The sequence below is a fragment of the Ornithorhynchus anatinus genome, chromosome X3, assembly GCF_004115215.2.
Source record: "Ornithorhynchus anatinus isolate Pmale09 chromosome X3, mOrnAna1.pri.v4, whole genome shotgun sequence".
Lineage (NCBI taxonomy): Eukaryota > Metazoa > Chordata > Mammalia > Monotremata > Ornithorhynchidae > Ornithorhynchus > Ornithorhynchus anatinus.
This window is the reverse complement of record NC_041751.1, coordinates 33714532-33734698: the sequence shown is the minus strand read 5'-3', so window position 1 is coordinate 33734698 and position 20167 is coordinate 33714532. Positions and strand designations below refer to the sequence as shown.

The 20167-nt window shown below is 54.2% G+C and overlaps 1 long non-coding RNA gene, 1 other non-coding gene and 1 pseudogene across 2 annotated transcripts; 2 read left to right on the top strand and 1 right to left on the bottom strand.

Moving 5' to 3' along the window:
* Positions 1-239: 239 nt before the first annotated feature.
* On the bottom strand, positions 240-2073 carry LOC114807637. Its single transcript, XR_003755688.1, has 2 exons — positions 2035-2073; positions 240-438 (listed from the first exon to the last, which is right to left on the bottom strand). It is a non-coding gene; the product is annotated as an uncharacterized LOC114807637 (long non-coding RNA).
* Positions 2074-2752: 679 nt separating this feature from the next.
* On the top strand, positions 2753-10293 carry LOC100075931 (annotated as a pseudogene).
* Positions 5623-5695, top strand: TRNAK-UUU. The gene has a single exon. It is a non-coding gene; the product is annotated as a tRNA-Lys (tRNA).
* Positions 10294-20167: the final 9874 nt, after the last annotated feature.

Genomic DNA, 20167 nt, shown 5'->3' with positions numbered 1-20167 from the left:
CGCCGAGGAAGCACTCGATAAATACCGTTGCCTGACCGAGTTGAAGTATATCACGATGTGTCCTACTCTCTCGGGTGCTCAGCACGGTGCTGCGCGCCGAGTAGGCACCCGGTAAATACTGTCGATGGATCGATCGATCGACTGAAGTGGTTCAAGAATATCCAGAAGTGTCCTACTTTCTCGAGTGTTTAGTGCGGTGCTCCGCACGCGGTAAGCGCTCAATAAATACTACCGATTGATAGAGCGAAGCGGCTGACGTTTATCGAGATGTCATCACACAATCTACGTCAAATAGGCATACAGATATGGAAGGGTCGAAGACGGGAAGACCGAAGCGCCGCAGGAGAGCGAGAGGTTGACGTCATCAGGGGTTGAGAATTAATCTGGGAAGGCTTCCGGGGGGAGGTGGGATTGGAGGAGGACTTCGAATAGGGGAATCTGGAAGGGGGAAGGAGAGGGGGGGGTTACAAGAGAAGCAGCGCGGCTCAGTGGAAAGAGCCCGGGCTTGGGAGTCGGAGGTCGGGGGTTCGAATCCCGGCTCTGCCACTTGTCCGCTGGGTGACTGTGAGCGAGTCACTTCTCTGGGCCTCAGTTCCCTCCTCTGCAAAATGGGGATTGACTGTGAGCCTCACGCGGGACAACCTGATTCCCCTGTCTCTCCCCCAGCGCTTAGAGCGGTGCTCTGCACAGAGTAAGCGCTTAACGAATACCAACATTATTATTACTCAATAAGTAAGATTGAATGAATGAATGAATGCCGTATGAATGAATGAATGGATGGCTGAGGGTCACGTGGTTTCCCGCATAGCTTGGGGGAGGGCGCCACCCGGTGGCCACACGCGCTCAGTGCAGGACTGGATCGCGCTCGCTCGACTTTATTATTAATAATAATAATAATAATAATTCTGGTATTTGTTAAGCGCTTACTAGGTGCCAGGCACTGTACTAAGCGCTAGGGTAGCTACAGCTTCATCAGGTTGGACCCAGTCCCCGTCCCACGCGGGACTCACACACTCTTAATCCCCATTTCACAGAGGAGGGAGCTGAGGCCCAGAGAAGTGAAGTGACTTACCCAAGGTCACACAGCAGACCAGTGGAGGAAAGGGATTAGAACCCAGGTCCTTCGCACTCCCAGGCCCGGGGGTCTAGCCACTGGGCCACCTCTCGGGGTGACTGACCCTCAAGTGCGGTCAGTCAGGCAGGCAATTGTATTGGAGCGCTTACTGTGCGCAGGGCACTGTACTAAACGCTTGGGAGAGGATGATACAGCAGTAAACAGTCACATTCCCTGCCCACGACGAGGCAAGTCACTTCACTTCTCTGGGCCTCAGTGACCTCATCTGTAAAATGGGGATTAAGACTGTGAGCCTCAGGAGGGACAACCTGATGTGACCCTGGATCTCCCCCAGCGCTTAGAACAGTGCTCTGCACCTAGCAAGCGCTTAACAAACACCAACATGATTATTATTATAGAGTCTGGAGGGGGAGACAGACACGAATAGAAATAAATAAATTGCAACTATGGACACAAATTCTATGGGATCTCCTTGAGGCAGGGCAGAGGCCTTCACTCCTCTTCACGGCCCCTTCAAGTGGCTGGCTGATCCAGCGTTCTGCACATAGTAGGCGTCCGGCACAACGCCGTCTCTGCAGCGAGTGTCCAGCAGTGCTTTCTGCCCCTAGCGGGTGCCCAGCACAGCGCTCTGCACATAGTAGGTGTCCAGCACACAGCGCTGAATACAGCGGGTGTCCAGCACGGAGCTCTGCGTATCGCAGGCGCCCGGCACGGCGCTCTGCACATAGCAGACGTCCAACACAGAGCTCCATACTCAGCGGGCGCCCAGCACAGTGCTCTGCATCCAGTAGGCTCCCGGCAAAGCGCGACGCACATTGCGGGGGCCCAGCAGAGCGCTCTGGACACAGTGGGCGCCCAGCACAGCGCTCTGCACATTGCGGGAGCCCAGCACAGCGCTCTGCACAAAGTAGGCACCCAGCACGACGCCTGACACACAGCGGCCCCTCCCAAGCGCTTACCAGCAGCAAGAAGCAACATGGCGTCGTGGATAATGCCTGGGCCTGCGAGTCAGAAGGAGCTGGGTTCAAATTCCACCTCTGCCACTCACCCGCTGGATGACCTTGGGCCAAAGTCACTTGAATTCTCCGGGCCTCGGTTCCCACATCTGTAAAATGGGGATCGAGACTGTGAGCCCTAAATGGGACAGGGACCGTGTCCAATCCGATTTGCCTGGATCCACCCCAGCGTTTAGTACAGTGCCGGGCCTATAGTAAGATCTAAACAAATATCATTATTATTATTATCACCGCCTCTCTGGGCCTCGGTTCCCTCCCCTCTAAAATGGGAGCGGCACGTGGGACAGGGACTGCGTCCACCCCGATTGACTTAGATGCTTAGTACAGTGCCGGGCATCTAGTAAGATCTTGGGAGTCAGAGGTCGTGGGTTCTAATCCCTGCTTCGCCCCATGTCAGTTGTGTGACCTTGGGCGAGTCACTTCACTGCTCTGGGCCTCAGTTCCCTCCTCTGGAAAATGGGGAGGAAGCCTGGGAGCCCCTGGTGGGACCACCTGATGACCCTGTCTCTCCCCCAGCGCTTAGAACGGTGCTCTGCACATAGTAAGCGCTTATCAAATACCAACATTATTGTTATTATTATCATGATTCTCTCCTGCTTTCTCTTTCGGCCCTCCTGGGGGGGGGGGTCAACATGCTCGGGCTCGTTCTGCCCGGAGACCGATGACGTCAGGAAGCCGCCGGCTCCCATTGGACGCCCCTCCCGGGCGCAGCCAATGGGAATAAAGGAACCGGGAAGGCGGGCAGAATTCCGTTAATTCCTAGGATTTTCTTTTCTGGACGGGGCTGTCGAGGGGGTCGCGATCATGAAGACCCCGGCCTTCTCCTGCCTTCTCCTGCTCCTGCCGGGAGCCCGGCCCACATCATCATTATTATTATTATTATTAACATTATTATTATCATCATCATCATTAAAATTATAATATAATAAAAGAAGGGTGTTTGTTAAGCGCTTACTATGTGCCAGACACTGTGCTAAGCGCTGGGATAGATTGAAAGTTTGGGTTGTCCCACGTGGGGCTCGCAGTCTTCATCCCCATTTGGCAGACGAGATGATGATAATAAAAATAAGGGTGTTTGTTAAGCGCTTACCATGTGCCAAACACTGTGCTAAGCGCTGGAGTAGATACGAGGTCATCGGGCTGTCCCCGTGGGGCTCCCAGTCTTCATCCCCCTTTGACAGATGAGGCCACTGAGGCCCAGAGAAGCCAAGTGACTCGTCCAAAGTCACGCAGCCGACGAGGGGGCCGAGGCGGGATTAGAACCCACCACCTCCGAGTCCCTAGCCCGGGCTCTTGCCACTAAAGCATTATGCTTCCCGGCGCAGAGCACTCTGTTAAGCGCTGCGATTGATCAGTCGCTCGGGGGCAGTTCATTCGTTCAATCATTTAATCGTATTTCTTGAGCACTTATTGGGTGCAGAGAACTGTGCTAAGCGCTTGGGAAAGTGACTGAGCGCTTACTATGTGCAGAGCCCTCTCCCCCCCGCCCCCCCCGGACTGTGAGCCAGATGTGGGCAGGGATCGTCTCTACTGGGCTTTTCAAGAGCTCAGTACGGTGTTCTGCACACAGTGAGCGCCCAATAAATATGAACGAATGAATAAGCGCTGGGGTAGATTAATTAACGGTTGTTATCGATCGCTCACTATGTGCAGAGCACTCTACTGAGCTCTGCGGTAGATAAATCGGTAGTAGTTATTGAGTGACTTCTATGTTCGGAGCACTGTACTAAGCACTGGAAGAGGACATTATAACAAAAGAAATAGTTATATGTCCCGCCCACAGTGGGTTTACAGTCTAGAGAGGGCGCAGGCCTAGTGGAACTGGTCACTAGAAGACCTGGGTTCTAATTCCGGCTCCGCCACCTGCCTGCCGTGTGACCTTGGGCAGGTCGCTTCACTTCTCTGTGCCTCAGTTCCCTCACCTGGAAAATGGGGATTAATTAAGATTAAGGAGGCAGGGTGGCTCAGTGGAAAGAGGGCGGGCTTGGGAGCCGGAGGTCGTGGGTTCTAATCCCCGTTCCCTCACTCGTCCGCTGTGTGACCTTGGGCGAGTCGCTTCACTTCTCGGGGCCTCAGTGACCTCATCTGGAAAATGGGGTGAAGACTGGGAGCCCCACGTGGGGCAACCTGATGACCTGGTATCTACCCGGGCCCTTGAAACCAGCGCTCGGCACATAGTAAGCGCTTAATACCGGACACCAAGACCGAAGGTCCCCCGGGGGACAGGGACGGTGTCCGACCCGATTTGCTCGTGTGCACCCCAGCGCTCAGTACGACATCTGGCATATAAATGCCACAATTTCATTATTATGGTGTACTCGAGGGCCTAGAGCGGTGCTTGGCCCAGGGTGGCCGTTGAACGGAGACCAGAATCTTAATTACTACTTGTCCCCAAGGGTCATGATAATAATAATAATAATAATAATAATAATAATGTTGGTATTCGGTAAGCGCATACCACGTGCCGAGCACCGTTCTAAGCGCTAGGGTGGATAAAGGGTAATCAGGTTGTCCCGCGCGAGGGTAGGATGATGGGGGGGGGGGGGTTTGTTCTTGCAGTCGTCCGCAGCTCTAACCCCGAGCCCTTGTCCGTGTGTCAGGGTCGCGCTCTCCGCGCCACTTCACCACCGGAGTGAGCCGGCCCGGCCCCGGGGTGTCCGGGTTCCCGGTCGTGGGCTTACGTGGACGACGTGCCGTTCGTCCGGTTCGACGGCGACCGGATGGAGCCGCGGACCCCTTGGACGCGGGATAACGAGGGTCGGGAATACCGGGAACGGGAGAGGCGGGCGGCCAAGGGAAACGCACCGAGTTTCCTCGAGAGCCCGAGCAACGTTATAATAATGTTGGTATTTGTTAAGCGCTCACTACGTGCCGAGCACCGTTCTAAGCGCTGGGGTAGACATAGGGGAATCAGGTCGTCCCACGTGGGGCTCACAGTCTTCATCCCCATTTTACAGATGAGGGAACTGAGGCACAGAGAAGTGAAGTGACTCGCCCACGGTCACACAGCCGACAAGCGGCAGAGCTGGGATTCGAACTCATGAGCCCTGCAACCGGAATGCGGGCGGTGAGGCCTCCCTTGACTAACCCTCCTCCCCTCTTCTCCCACTCCCTTAATGATAACGATCCGTAATAACGGCATCTGTTAGCGCTTGCCACGCGCCGAGCACCGCTCCCAGCGCTGGGGTCCATCCAGGGTCATCAGGTCGTCCCACGGCGGGCCGACGGTCTTCATCCCCATTTTCCAGATGAGGTCACCGAGGCACAGAGAAGCCACACACCGGACGGGCGGCAGAGCCGGGATGAGAACCCACGACCTGTGACTCCCGAGCCCGGGGTCTTGCCGCTGAGCCTCGCCGCTTCTCCGTTCTGAGTCTTCCTCGAATCGTTCGCCTCGGTCGTACTTACTGAGCGCTTACCGTGTGCAGAGCGCCGGGCTAAACGCTTGGGAGAGGACAGTTTATTAGCATCCGAGTGTTTCCTAAGCCCCCCCTCTCCTCTTCTCCCGCTCCCTCCGGTTCATTCAGTGGAGCCCGGATAGCTCGGTCGGTAGAGCGTCAGACTTTTAATCTGAGGGTCCAGGGTTCGAGTCCCCGTTCGGGCGGCTGCTTACTTTGTTGGGGAAGCAGCGCGGCTCAGTGGAAAGAGCCCGGGCGTTGGAGTCAGAGGTCATGGGTTCGACTCCCGGCCCTGCCGCTTGTCAGCCGGGTGACTGTGGGCGAGTCACTTCGCTTCTCTGGGCCTCAGATACCTCATCTGTAAAATGGGGATTAAGACTGTGAGCCCCACGTGGGACAGACTGATCACCCTGTATCCCCCCAGCGCTTAGAACAGTGCTTCGCACATAGTAAGCGCTTAACAGATACCACCATTATTCAATAGTAATTCCGTGTCGACCTTTCCTTCAATCGTGCAATTCAGTCGTACTCCTGAGCGCTTGCTGCGTGCCGAGCGCCGGGAGGACGATTTATTTGTATTCGAGTCTTCCCTAAGCCCCCCTTTCCCCTCCTCCCACCCCCCGGTGCGTCGCCCTGACCCACACCACTCACGTCCACATCTATAATCTGAGAAGCGGCGTGGTTCAGTGGAAAGAGCCCGGGCTTCGGAGTCAGAGGTCGTGGGTTCGAGTCCCAGCTCTGCCACTCGTCGGCCGGGTGACCGTGGGCGAGTCACTTCGCTTCTCTGGGCCTCAGTTCCCTCATCTGTAAAATGGGGATTAAGACCGTGAGCCCCACGTGGGACGACCCGACGACCCCGTGTCTACCCCGGCGCTTAGAACGGTGCTCTGCACATAGTAAGCGCTTAACAGATACCAACATTATTATTATTATAATTTACTTCTTCCTGTTAATGTCCGTCTCCCCCTGTGGCCTGCCAGCTCCCCGTGGGCGGGGGATGAGTCTCGTGGACTCTGCCGTCGGTCTGTCCCAAGCGGCCGGCGCAGCGCTCCCGCACACGGTGGGCGCTCGGTGAATGCGACTGACCGACCTGACCCCGTGCGACCCACAGACGGACCTTCTCCCCGTACCTTGGGCTCGCCGCCGACCCCCGGCCCGCGGCCTGCCTCCTCCAACCCCGCCGCCCCCGCAAAGCCTTATTGGAGGGACACCTCCTCCGAGAGGCCTTCCCTGACTGCGCCCTCTTCTCCCCCCACTTCCTTCTTCCTTGGCCCCGACATCCCCGCCCCCCCCCCGCCATTTCCTGCCCCCCGGCTCTTCCGGACCTCCCCGACCGGGTCGGGGGGTGGGCGCGGTGCCCTCCCCGGGTGGTCTGACGGGTCGGGGTCCGGCAGGGTCTCACTCCCTTCGGCCGACGTACGGCCGGCAGCCGCGGGAGGACGACACCCCCCGGCCAAGGGTTCGCGCAGCTCGGCTACGACGGGCGGGACTACGTCGCGCTGGACGAGGCCACGCGGAGCTGGACGGCGGCGGACGCCGGGGCCCTCCGCACCGAGCGCAAGCGGGAGGCCGACCGGACCGTCGCCGAGCGATACGAGGCCTATCTGGAGGACGAGTGCATCGAGCGGCTCCGGAGATACCTGCATTTCGGGGGGCCCAGCCTGGCCCGGGCAGGTACCCCCCGGGGCTGGGCCCTGTAATCGTCACCATCATCATAACGGCATCTGTCACCATCCACCCCGGCGCTTAGTACAGTGCCCGGCACGTAGTCAGCCCGTGATAATAAGGATAATGGTCTATTGAGCGCCCCGCGTCCCCGCACCGAGGGGTCTCTCTGGGGGCAGCGTCCGTGTCCTGACCCCGGTCTCCCCCGCAGATCCCCCCGAGGTGGAGGTGACCCGTCGCCCCGGCCCCGACGGGGAGGACGTCGGCCTGCGGTGCCGGGCCCTCGGCTTCTACCCGGCGGACATCAAGTTCAGGTGGGAGCGGGAAGGGGAAGAAGACGTGAGCCAGGAAACGCGGTTGGTGGGCACGCGGCCCAGCGGAGACGGCAACTTCCAGAAATGGGCGTCCGTCAGCGTGCCCCGGGGAGAGGAGCGGAAATACGTCTGCGTCGCGGAGCACGAGGGCCTGGCCCAGCCCCTCGCCGTGAAGTGGGGTCAGGGGCGGGGGTCCGGGGGAGGAAAACGCAGGGCAGCGGGGGCCGGATTGGGGAGGGGAAGGGTCTCGGGGAAGGGCATTCTTTCATTCAATCGTACCGATTGCCTGCCGACCGCGCGCGGAGCGCTGTACCGAGCGCTCGGGAGAGGACGGCACGACGACAAACAGGTGCATTCCCTGCCCACCACGAGCTCACGGTCTAGAGGAGGAATCGTTCATTCATTCGCTCGTACTTATTGAGCGCCTCCTGTGTGCAGAGCACTGTACCGAGCGCTCGGGAGAGTCCAGTGGAGCGATAAACAGACACATTCCCTGCCCACAGCGAGCTGACATTTTTAGAGCCGAGTTCATTCCTTCATTCACTCGTACTTAGCGAGCACTTCCTGAGTGCAGAGCGCCCGGGTGAGGACGATACGAAAACCAACGGATGCACTCCCTGCCCACGGGATGAGGGACCATTCATTCAGTCGTATTTACTGGGCGCTTCCCGTGTGCGGAGCACTGTACTAAGCGCCCGGAGAGGACGGCACGCTCCGGCCAAGACAGATTCCCCGACCACGACGAGCTGACAGTCTAGAGGGGGGGTTCATCCGTTCATTAATTCATCGTACTTACCGAGCGCTCACCGTCCACCGGCGGGGTGGGAATCTCGCCCCTCTTCCCCTTTCAGATCCGTCGTCGGTCCCATCCCGGTCATTAACTCAGTCCTATTTACTGAGCGCTCCCTGTGTGCGGAGCACTGTACTGAGCGCTTGGGAGAGTCCACTAGAACAAGAAACGGACACGTCCCCTGCCCGCGACGAGCTGACGGTCTAGAGAAGCAGCGTGGCTTAGGGTAAGAGCCCGGGTTTGGGACTCAGAGGGCGTGGGTTCTAATCCCGGATCCGCCACCCGTCAGCTGTGTGACTCTGGGTCAGTCGCTTCGCTTCTCTGGGCCTCGGTCACCTCATCTGTCAAATGGGGATGAAGACTGTGAGCCCCGCCTGGGACAACCCGATGACCTGGCATCTCCCCGGACGGCGCTTGGCACCCAGTAAGCGCTCAACAGGTACCGCCGTTATTATTCTCTGGGCCTCGGTGACCTCATCTGGAAAATGGGGAGGGAGACCGTGAGCCCCGCGTGGGACAGGGACCGCGTCCGCCTCGATACGCTCCATTCCGGGGCTTCGTACAGTGCCCGGAACATAGTGAGCGCTCCGCAAACACCGTCATAGGTATTCAGTCGAATTTATTGAGCGCTTACTGGGCGCAGAGCACCTCGCCCTCTCCCCTTCCGTCGCTTCCAGGCAAGACACGGAGGGAACCGGACCCCGTCGGCCAATGCGCCGGCCGGGAGGGAGGGAGGGAGGGAGGGAGGGAGGGAGGAGGGCCCACGGGCAGGGCTGGGAGGGCCCGGGACACCGGGGTCCGCCGTCTCTGGGTCCCCAAGTCCTCTGGGGAGGGAACCACGGGCTATTAGCGAGACGCTTCTCCAGGCCCTGACCGTGTCCCGTCTCTCTCTCTCCGTCCCCGGGCGGAGAAGAGCCTCCGACGCCGTCCCGTGGGCGGCTAGGTGGCGTGAGCTCTGGGACTGAGGATGGGGCCGTCCTCCGTCCGGCCTCCGCTCCGCCGCCCGCGGGGATTTGATTTTCCTCCCACGTCCTTCTGTCGGCCTCCCCCGCACCCCTCCAACGTCTCCGGCGGCCGCCCGTTCCTCTCCGCGTCGACCCGCGATTCCCAATCGTCGGGAAGCGGCGTGGCATGGCCGCAGGAGCCCGGGCTGGGGAGTCGGAGGACGCGGGTTCCGATCCCGCCTCCGCCGCCCGTCCGCTGGCTGGCCTCGGTCACCTCGCCTGTAAAATGGGGATGAAGACTGGGAGCCCCACGGCCTTGTATCTACCCCGGTGCTCAGAACGGTGCTTGGCACATAGTAAACACTCAGATACCATCATTATTACTTTTATTATTGACTCGGTCGGCTCTCTCCCTCCTACTTTTCCACTCCCTTCTCGCGGAGCACCCGAGCTCGTACTCTTGGTTCCTATCCAACCAACCTACTCACTCCTTCTAGTCTCCGGCCTCCGATCTCAAGCTCACACCTCTTCAAACCCGCCGGACCATCCCTCTCCCCCTCTTCGGACACCCCCTGAAACGCCACCTCCTCCGGGAAGCCCTCCCTGCTTATTTCCTAAAATCCCCCTCCCCTCCGCTTATATCACTACTCACTCCTTCTAGTCTCCCGCTCCTGAGCTCATGCTCACACCTTTCCCCCCCTCCCCGTTCAAACCCAACAGACCACCCCTCTCCCCCCCTCCCAAAGCCTCCCGAAACGCCTCCTCCTCCTCCTCCGGGAAGGCTTCCCTGTTTGATCCCTAAATCGCCCTCTGCCAGGTTCTATCTCTGCACTTCTCCTCTTCGGGATTTAAACGCTAACTCGTCTGCCGTGGACACTCTTTCTTTCGTCTCCCCGGGGGCAGGGCGGCCCAGAGGGCAGAGCGCGGGCCTGGGCGTCAGGAGACCTGGGTTCTGGTCCGGGCTCCCCGACTCATCTTCTGTGGGACCGCGGGCAAGTCGCTCAGCTTCTCTGGGCCTCGGCGTCCCCGTCTTGAAAACGGGGATGTGATCCTCGTCCTCCCTCCCTCCAGGGGACAGGGACTTGGACTAGCTTGCATTTAACACAGCATTTCACACAGCGCTTGGCACGAAGCAAGCCCTTAATAAATATCATCCCTGATTAAACTATTCGAGTGCCAGTCTCTCGCTCCTTGTGCGCCCGGAAGCAGCGTGGCTGAGTGGCAACAGCCCGGGTTTGGGTGTCCGAGGTCGTGGGTTCTAATCCCCGCTCTGCCGCTTGTCAGCTGTGTGACTTTGGGCCAGTCATTTCACTTCTCTGGGCCCCGGTTCCCTCGACTGGAAAACGGTGATGGAGACCGGGAGCCCCACAAGGGGTAGGGACTGTGTCCGATCCCATTTGCCGGGGTACCGAGCCCAGCGCTTAGCACAGTGCCTGCCCCAAAATAAGCACTTAACAGATACCATGATAATAATTAGTATTGTTATGATCCTCTAGGCCTCAGTTCCCTCATCTGTAAACTGAGGATTGAAACTGTGAGCCCCACGTGGGACTGGGCCCAACCCAATTAGCTTGTATCTACCCCAGCGCTCACTCAGTAGAGTGCCTGCCACATATTAAGCGCTTAACGGATACCACAATTAGTATTATTATTATCATTACCTTCTAGGCCTCACTTACCTCATCCTGCCTGAGTGCCTGCCACATATTAGGCGCTTAACGGATACCACAATTAGTAGTATCATTATCTTCTAGGCCTCACTTACCTCATCTGTAAAATGGGGATGAAGACTGTGAGCCCCACGGGGGACGGAGACTGTGTCCAACCCCATTTGCTTGTAATAATCATAACGATCGTATCTGTTAAGCGCTTTCTGTGGGCCAGGCACTGTACCCACCCCAGCGCTTAGTACAGTACCTGGCCCATAGTAAGTGCTTAATAAACACCTTAAGGGGTCGGAGAAAGGAGGGATGAGGCGCATGCGCACTCCCGAGCCCACAAACCCCGTGACCGACCTGAAGCGCGCGGTCTTCAACTTGGTCCGACGATTTGTCGTCATCGCCAGGGGGCGGGACTTGTTTGAGAACTAGCCAATCGCGAGCCGGGCCGTACCCGCCAGTCAGCTGACGGAAAGAATCCGACCACCGCCTTCTGCGCTCCTCTGGCGCCACCCGCCGGCTGTCCTCCCACACGACACCCGGTCTGCTTTTTCCCACAAGCGCAGGACGGAAGAGAGAGTAATAATAATTGTGATATTTGTTATTAGTAAAAGTAATCGTGCTATATGGTAGGCGCTTACTACGTGCCAGGCACTGTACTAAGCGCTGGGGTGGTTACAGAAGGGAAGCAGCGTGAGTTAGTGGAAAGAGCCCGGGCTTGGGAGTCAGAGGTCATGGGTTCTAATCCCGGCTCCGCCACTTGTCTTCTGTGTGACTTCGGGCAAGTCACTTTACTTCTCTGTGCCTCAGTAACCTCATCTGTAAAATGGGGATTAAGACTGTGAGCCCCACATGGGACAACCTGATCACCTTGAATCCCCCCAACGCTTAGAACAGTGCTTCGCACAGGGTAAGCGCTTAACAAATGCCATCATTATTATTATTATTATTACAAGCCAGTGGGCTGGACGCAGGCCCTGCCCCAACTGGGGCTCCCAGTCTCAATCCTCATTTTATAGATGAGGTTATTGAGGCCCAGAGAAGTGAAGCGACTTGCCCAAAGTCACACAGCACAATTCATTCAATGAAGGCAGGCAAGAAGGAGGCCCAGTGAGGAGGGGAGCGGAGTGTGTGGGCTGGGATGGAGAAGGAGAGAAGGGAAGTGAGGCAGGAGGGGGCGAGGGGATGGACAGCTGTAAAGCCAATGGTGACCAGCTTCTTTTGGTTGTGGAGGCGGATGGGCAGTAAATGAACGTATTGTACCTTCCCGAGCGTTTAGTACAGTGCTCTGCACACAGACTGTGAGCTGGTTCTGGGTAGAAATGTGCCCGTTTGTTGTTCTGGTGTCCTCTCCCAAGCACTTAAAACAGTGCTTTGCACACAGTAAGTGTTCAATAAATACAATCAAGTGAGTGAATGAACGAAGCGCTCAATAAATTCGATTGAATGAAATAAGCGCTCAATAAATACGAATGAAAGACTGAATGACGTAAGCGCTCCATAAATGTGATTGACAGAACGAAGTAAGCGCTCCATATGGTTGAATGAATGAATACATGAAGGAAGCGTTCAATAAATTCGATTGAATGAAGTAAACGCTCAAGAAATACGATTGAATGAATGAAGTAAGCGCTCAAGAAATACGAATGAATGAATGAATGAATAGATAGATGAACGAAGGCGGGTTGAGGGTCACGTGATTTATCCGGGCCCTAAGCGGAGGGCGCCGCCTGGTGGCCACACGCGCTCAGCGCAGGGCTGGTGGCTCTCGTCTCTGAACTCTGGGGTGATGTTCTCCTCTAATAATAATAATAATAACAGTGATAATAATGGTATTTCTTAAGCCCTTACCGTGTGCAGAGCACTGTACTAGGCGTTTGGGAGAGCACACTAGAACAATACACAGCCCCGTTCCCTGCCCACAACGAGTTTACTGTCTAGAGGTGGGGAGACAGATGTGACTAGAAATAAAGAAATAAATCATGGCATAGCTTATAGAGCCCTGGCCTGGGAGTCTGAAAGTCCCGGCTCCGTTACTTGTCTGCTGTGTGATCTTGGGCAAGTCACTTTACTTCTCTGTGCCTCAGTTACCTCGTCTGTAAAATGGGGATTGAGGCTGTGAGCCCCACAGTGGGACAGATTTGCTTGTATGCATCCCGGTGCTTAGCACAGGGCCTGGCTCACAGTAAGCGCTTAGTAATATCGTAATTATTATTATTATTATTCCACACATTAAAACCTCGATGAATGCAATCGAATGAATGAATGAAGCCCTCAATAAATACGATTGAATGAATGAAGGCAGGCGGGCTGAGGGTCACTTGTTTTCTCCGGCCCCTTCTGGGAGAGCGCCGCCTGGTGGCCACACGCGCTCAGCGCAAGGCTGATGACTTGCCTCTTCTCATCTCTGGGGTGATATTGTCATGTAATAATAATAGTAATAATGATAATGGCATTTCTTAAGCACTTCCGTGTGCAGAGCACTATGCTAAGCGTTTGGGAGAGGACACTAGAACAATACACAGACACGTTCATGGCCACAACGAGTTTACGGTCTAGAGGAGGAGAGACATGAATAGAAATAAATAGTAGCGTAGCGTACAGAGCCCGGGCCTGGGAGTGAGAAGGTCCCGGCTCCGCCACTTGGCTGCTGTGTGAACTTGGGCAAGTCATTTTACTTCTCTGTGCCTGTTACCTCGTCTGAAAAATGGGGATTGAACCTGTGAGCCCCAGAGAGGGACAGATTTGCTTGTATGCATCCCAGTGCTTAGTACAGTGCCTGGCACATAATAAGCGCTTTACAAATACCATTATTATTATTATCATTATTCCACACAGTAAGCATCAACGAATGCAATCGAATGAATGAATGAAGTGCTCAATACATACGATCGAATGAATGAATGACGGCAGCTGAGGGTCACGTGGTTTCTCCGGCCCCTTCGGGGAGGGCGCCGCCTGGTGGCCACATGCGCTCAGCGCAGGATCGCTCGCTCGTCTCTTCTCATCTTTGGGATGACGTTCTCACGTAATAATAACAGTAATAATGATAATGGGGGAGACAGACATGACTAGAAATAAATCATGGAGGGCCTGGGAGTCAGAAGGTCCCGGCTCCGCCACTTGTCTGCTGTGTGAACTTGGGCAAGTCACTTTACTTCTCTGTGCCTCCGTTACCTTGTCTGTAAAATGGGTGAAACTGTGAGCCTCCTAATGGGACAGATTTGCTTGTATGCAGCCCAGTGCTTAGTACAGTGCCTGGCACATAGTAACCGCTTAACTAATATCATAATTATTATTGTTACTCCACACAGTAAGCGCTCAATGAATGCAATCGAATGAATGGAGGGCTCAATAAATACGATTGAATGAAGCTTTCAATAAAAAGAATGAATGGATGAATCCAGTAAGCACTCAATAAATACGATTGATTAAGTGAGCGACTAATGAAGCGCTCAATAAATACGACGGAATGTTTGAATGGATGAATGAATGAAGGCGAGTTGAGGGTCACGTGGTTTCTCCGGTCCCTTCGGAGAGGGCGCCGCCTGGTGGCCACACGCGCTCAGCGCAGGGCTGGTGGCTCGCTCTTGTCTCTTCTCAACTCTGGAATGATGTTCTCCTGTAATAATAATAATAACGGATAATAATGATATTTATTAAGCACTTACTGTGTGCAGAACACTATACGAAGCGTTTGGGAGAGGACCCTAGAACAATACACAGCTCCGTTCCCTGCCCAAAACGAGATTACAGTCAAGCGGGAAGGGGTGGTGGGGGGCGGGGGAGAGGCAGACATGATTAGAAATAAATCAGGGCCTAGTGTACACAGCCCTGGCCTGGGAGTCTGAAAGTCCCGGCTCTGCCACTTGTCTCCTGTGTGAACTTGGGCAAGTCATTTTACTTCTCTCTGCCTCAGTTACCTCGTCTGTAAAATGGGGATTGAGCCTGTGAGACCCACAGTGGGATAGATTTGCTTCTATGCATTCCAATGCTTAGTACAGTGCCTGGCACATAGTAAGCTCTTAACAAAATACCATAATTATTATTATTATTATTCCACACAGTAAACGCTCAATGAATGCAACTGGATGAATGAAGCACTCAATAAATACGATTGTATGAATAAATCAAGTAAACGCTCAAGAAATACGATTGAATGAATAGATGAAGGAAGGCGGGCTGAGGGTCAAGTGGTTTCTCCGGGCCCTTCGCAGAGGGCGCCGCCTGGTGGCCACACGCGCTCAGCGCAGGGCTGGTTGGCGCTTTCTTGTCTCTTCCCATCTAGGGACGATGTTCTCATATAGTAATAACAGTAATAATGGTATTTGTTAAACACTTACTGTGTGCAGAGTACTGTACTAACCGTTTGGAAGAGGACACTAGAACAATACAAAGCTACGTTAACTGCCCACAACGACTTTGACTGCCTTGACTACCATCTCTACGCAGATGACACGCAGATCTACATCTCCGCCCCTGTCCTCTCCCCCTCCCTTCAGGCTCGCATCTCCTCCTGCCTCCGGGACGTCTCCACCTGGATGTCGGCCCGCCACCTAAAACTCAACATGAGCGAGACTGAGCTCCTCATCTTCCCTCCCGAACCTGGTCCTCTCCCAGACTTCTCTATCACCGTGGATGGCACGACCGTCCTTCCCGTCTCTCGGGCCCGCGATCTCGGTGTCGTCCTCGACTCGTCTCTCTCGTTCACCCCACGCATCCTATCCGTTACCGAGACCTGCCGGTTTCACCTCTACGATATCGCCAAGATCCGCCCTTTCCTCTCCACCCAGACGGCTACCTTACTGTTACGGGCTCTCGTCATATCCCGGCTAGACTACCGTGTCGGCCTTCTCTCCGACCTCCCTTCCTCCTCTCTCGCCCCGCTCCGGTCTATTCTTCACTCCGCTGCCCGGCTCATCTTCCCGCAGAAACGCTCTGGGCCTGTCACTCCCCTTCTTAAACGACTCCGGTGGTTGCCCATCGACCTCCGCTCCAAACAAAAACTCCTCACTCTAGGCTTCGAGGCTCTCCGTCACCTCGCCCCTTCCTACCTCTCCTCCCTTCTCTCTTTCTACCGCCCACCCCGCACGCTCCGCTCCTCCGCCGCCCGCCTCCTCGCCGTCCCTCGGTCTCGCCCGTCCCGCCGTCGACCCCCGGGTCGCGTCCTCCCGCGGTCCCGGAACGCCCTCCCTCCTCACCTCCGCCAAACTGATTCTCTTCCCCTCTTCGAAACCCTACTTAAAACTCACCTCCTCCAAGAGGCGTTCCCAGACTGAGCTCCTCTTCCCCCTCTACTCCCTCTGCCATCCCCCCTTTACCTCTCCGCAGCTAAAGCCTCATTTTCCCCTTTTCCCTCCGCTCCTCCACCTCTCCCTTCCCATCCCCACGGCACCGTACTCGTCCGCTCGACTGTATATATTTTCGTTACCCTATTTATTTTGTTAATGAATTGTACATCGCCTCGATTCTATTTAGTTGCCATCGGTTTTTACGAGATGTTCTTCCCCTTGACGCTGTTTATCGCCATTGTTCTCGTCTGTCCGTCTCCCCGGATTAGACCGTAAACCCGTCAAACGGCAGGGACCGTCTCTATCTGTTGCCGACTTGTTCATCCCAAGCGCTTAGTACAGTGCTCTGCACATAGTAAGCGCTCAATAAATACTATTGAATGAATGAATGAATGACCTTACTGTCTAGAGAGAGGGAAGACAGACATGACTAGAAATAAATCATGGTGTAGCGTACAGAGCTCGGGCCTGGGAGTCAGAACGTCCCGGCCCTGCCACCTGTCTATTGTGTGAACTCGGGCAAGTCATTTTACTTTTCTTTGACTCAGTTACCTCGTCTGAAAAATGGGAATTGAGCCTGTGAGCCCCAGAAAGGGACAGATTTGCTTGTATGCATCCCAGTCCTTAGTACAGTGCCTAGCACATAATAAGCGCTTAAGTAATGCCATTATTATTATTTCACACAGTAAGCGCTCAATGAATGCAATTGAATGAATGAATGAAGTGCTCAATACATACGATCGAATGAATGAATGAAGGCAGGCTGAGGGTCACGTGGTTTCTCCGGGCCCTTCGGAGAGGGCGCCGCCTGGTGGCCACATGCGCTCAGCGCAGGGTCGCTCGCTCTTGTCTCTTCCTATCTTTGGGATGACGTTCTCACGTAATAATAACAGTTATAATCATAATGGGGGAGACAGACATGACTAGAAATAAATCATGGCGGGCCTGGGAGTCAGAAGGTCCCGTCTCCGCCACTTGTCTTCTGTGTGAACTTGGGCAAGTCACTTTACTTCTCTGTGCCTCAGTTACCTTGTCTGTAAAAAGGGTGAACCTGTGAGCCTCCCAGTGGGACAGATTTGCTTGTATGCAACCCGGTGTTTAGTACAGTGCCTGGCACATAGTAAGCGCTTAACTAATACCATAATAATTATTTTTATTACTCCACACAGTAAGCGCTCAATGAATGCGATCGAATGAATGAATGGAGCGCTCAGTAAATACGACTGAATGAAGTAAGCTTCCAATAAATACGAATGAATGGATGAATCCAGTAAGCACTCAATAAATACGATTGATTAAATGAGTGATGAATGAAGCGCTCAATAAATACGACGGAATGTTTGAATGGATGAATGAATGAAGGCGAGTTGAAGGTCACGTGGTTTCTCCGGTCCCTTCGGAGAGGGCGCCGCCTGGTGGCCACACGCGCTCATAATAACAGTGATAATAATGGTATTTCTTAAGCACTTACCGTGTGCAGAGCACTGTACTAAGCGTTTGGGAGAGCACACTAGAACAATACTCAGCCACGTTCCCTCCCACGAGTTTACTGTCTGGCGGGGGGGCGGGGAGCGAGGAGGCAGACATGAACAGAAATAAATCATGGTGTAGCATTTAGAGCCCAGGCTCGGGAGTCAGAAGGTCCCGGCCGCGCTACTTCATTCATTCAATAGTATTTATTGAGCGCTTACTATGTGCAGAGCACTGTACTAAGCGCTTGGGATGAACAAGTCGGCAACAGATAGAGACAGTCCCTGCCGTTTGACGGGCTTACAGTCTAATCGGGGGAGACGGACAGACAAGAACAATGGCAATAAATAGAGTCAAGGGGAAGAACATCTCATAAAAACAATGGCAACTAAATAGAATCAAGGCGATGTACAATTCATTAACAAAACAAAAACCTGCAAAGCAGAGGCTGCAGGGCCCTAATTGGAACCAAAAGGAGGAGGGGAAGGAGACAACAAAAAACCTAGGTTTTTGTTTATTTTTTTTTTTTTTGAGGGGGTGGAGGCAGGGCAAACATTGTTCCCCCCTCCCTCAGCCCCCCAAACCAGTCACCAATCCAGCTTATCTGATGACTGCACAAGTCAACTTCTAGTCCCAGGCCTCACTGCTCTTCCCCTCCCAGCCCCTGCCAAATCGGACTCAGTCATCATCAAGGCTCTGCATCTCAGAGATGAACAGAGCGGGCGCAATGATGCTACTTGTCAGCTGTGTGATCTTGGGCAAGTCACTTTACTTCTCTGTGCCTTAGTTACCTCATCTGTAAAATGGGGATTGAGTCTGTGAGCCCCACCGTGGGACAGATTTGCTTGTATGCATCCTGGTGCTTAGTACCGTGCCTGGCACATAGTAAATTCTTAACAAATACATTATTATTATTCCACACAGTAAACGCTCAATGAATGCAATTGAATGAATGAAGCACTCAATAAATACGATTGAATGAATAAATCAAGTAAACGCTCAAGAAATACGATTGAATGAATGAATGAATGAATAGATGAAGGAAGGCGGGCTGAGGGTCACGTGGTCTCTCCGGGCCCTTCGGAGAGGGCGCCGCCTGGTGGCCACACGCGCTCAGCGCAGGGCTGGTTGGCGCTTTCTTGTCTCTTCCCATCTAGGGACGATGTTCTCATATAGTAATAACAATAATAATGGTATTTGTTAAACACTTACTGTGTGCACAGCACTGTACTAAGCGTTTGGGAGAGGACACTTGAATAATACACAGCCACGTTAACTGCCCACAACGAGTTTACAGTCTAGAGGGGGAGAGACAGACATGACTAGAAATAAATCACGGCATAGCATACAGAGCCCGAGCCTGGGAGTCAGAACGTCCCAGCTCCGCCACTTGTCTGCTGTGTGAACTTGGGCAAGTCATTTTACTTCTCTGTGTCTCAGTTACCTCGTCTGAAAAATGGGAATTGAGCCTATGAGCCCCAGAGTTGCTTGTATGCATCCCAGTGCTTAGTACAGTGCCTAGCACATAGTAAGCACTTAACTAATGCCATTATTATTATTATCATTATCCCACAGAGTAAGTGCTCAATGAATGCAATTGAATGAATGAAGTGTTTAATACATACGATTGAATGAATGAATGAATGAAGGCAGGCTGAGGGTCACATGGTTTCTCCGGGCCCTTCGTAGAGGGCGCCGCCTGGTGGCCACACGCGCTCAGCGCAGGGCTGGTTGGCGCCCTTTTGAATAATGGTATTTGTTCAACACTTACTGTGTGCACAGCACTGTACTAAGTGTTTGAGAGAGGACACTTGAACAGTACACAGCCACGTTAACTGCCCACAACGAGTTTACAGTATAGAAGGGGAGAGACAGACATAACTAGAAATAAGTCATGGCATAGCACACATAGCCCGAGCCTGGGAGTCAGAACGTCCCAGCTCCGCCACTTGTCTGCTGTGTGGACTTGGGCAAGTCATTTTACTTCTCTGTGTCTCAGTTACCTCGTCTGAAAAATGGAGGTTGAGCCTGTGAGCCGCATAGTGGGACAGATTTGTTTGTATGCGTCCCAGTGCTTAGTACAGTGCCTGGCACATAGTAAGCGCTTACCTAATACCATAATAATTATTATTATTACTCCACACAATAAATCCTCAATGAATGCAATCGAATGAATAAATGGAGCACTCAATAATTACGACTGAATGAAGGCAGGCAGGCAGGCAGGCAGGCAGGCTGAGGTTCACGCGGTTTCTACTGCCCCCTTCGGGGACGGCGCCGCCTGGTGGCCACACGCACTCAGCGCAGGGTCGCACTTTCCTGTTTCTTATCTCTGCAGTGTTGTTCTCATGTACTAATAATAATAATAGGATTTGTTAAGCGCTTACTGTGTGCAGAGCTCTGTACTAATTGTTTGGGAGAGGACACCAGAACAGTGCACAGCCACCTTCCCTGCCCACAGTGAATTTACGGTATAGTGTGGGGGAGACAGACATGAATAGACATAAATCATGGCGTAGCGTACAAAGCCCGGGCCTGGGAGTCAG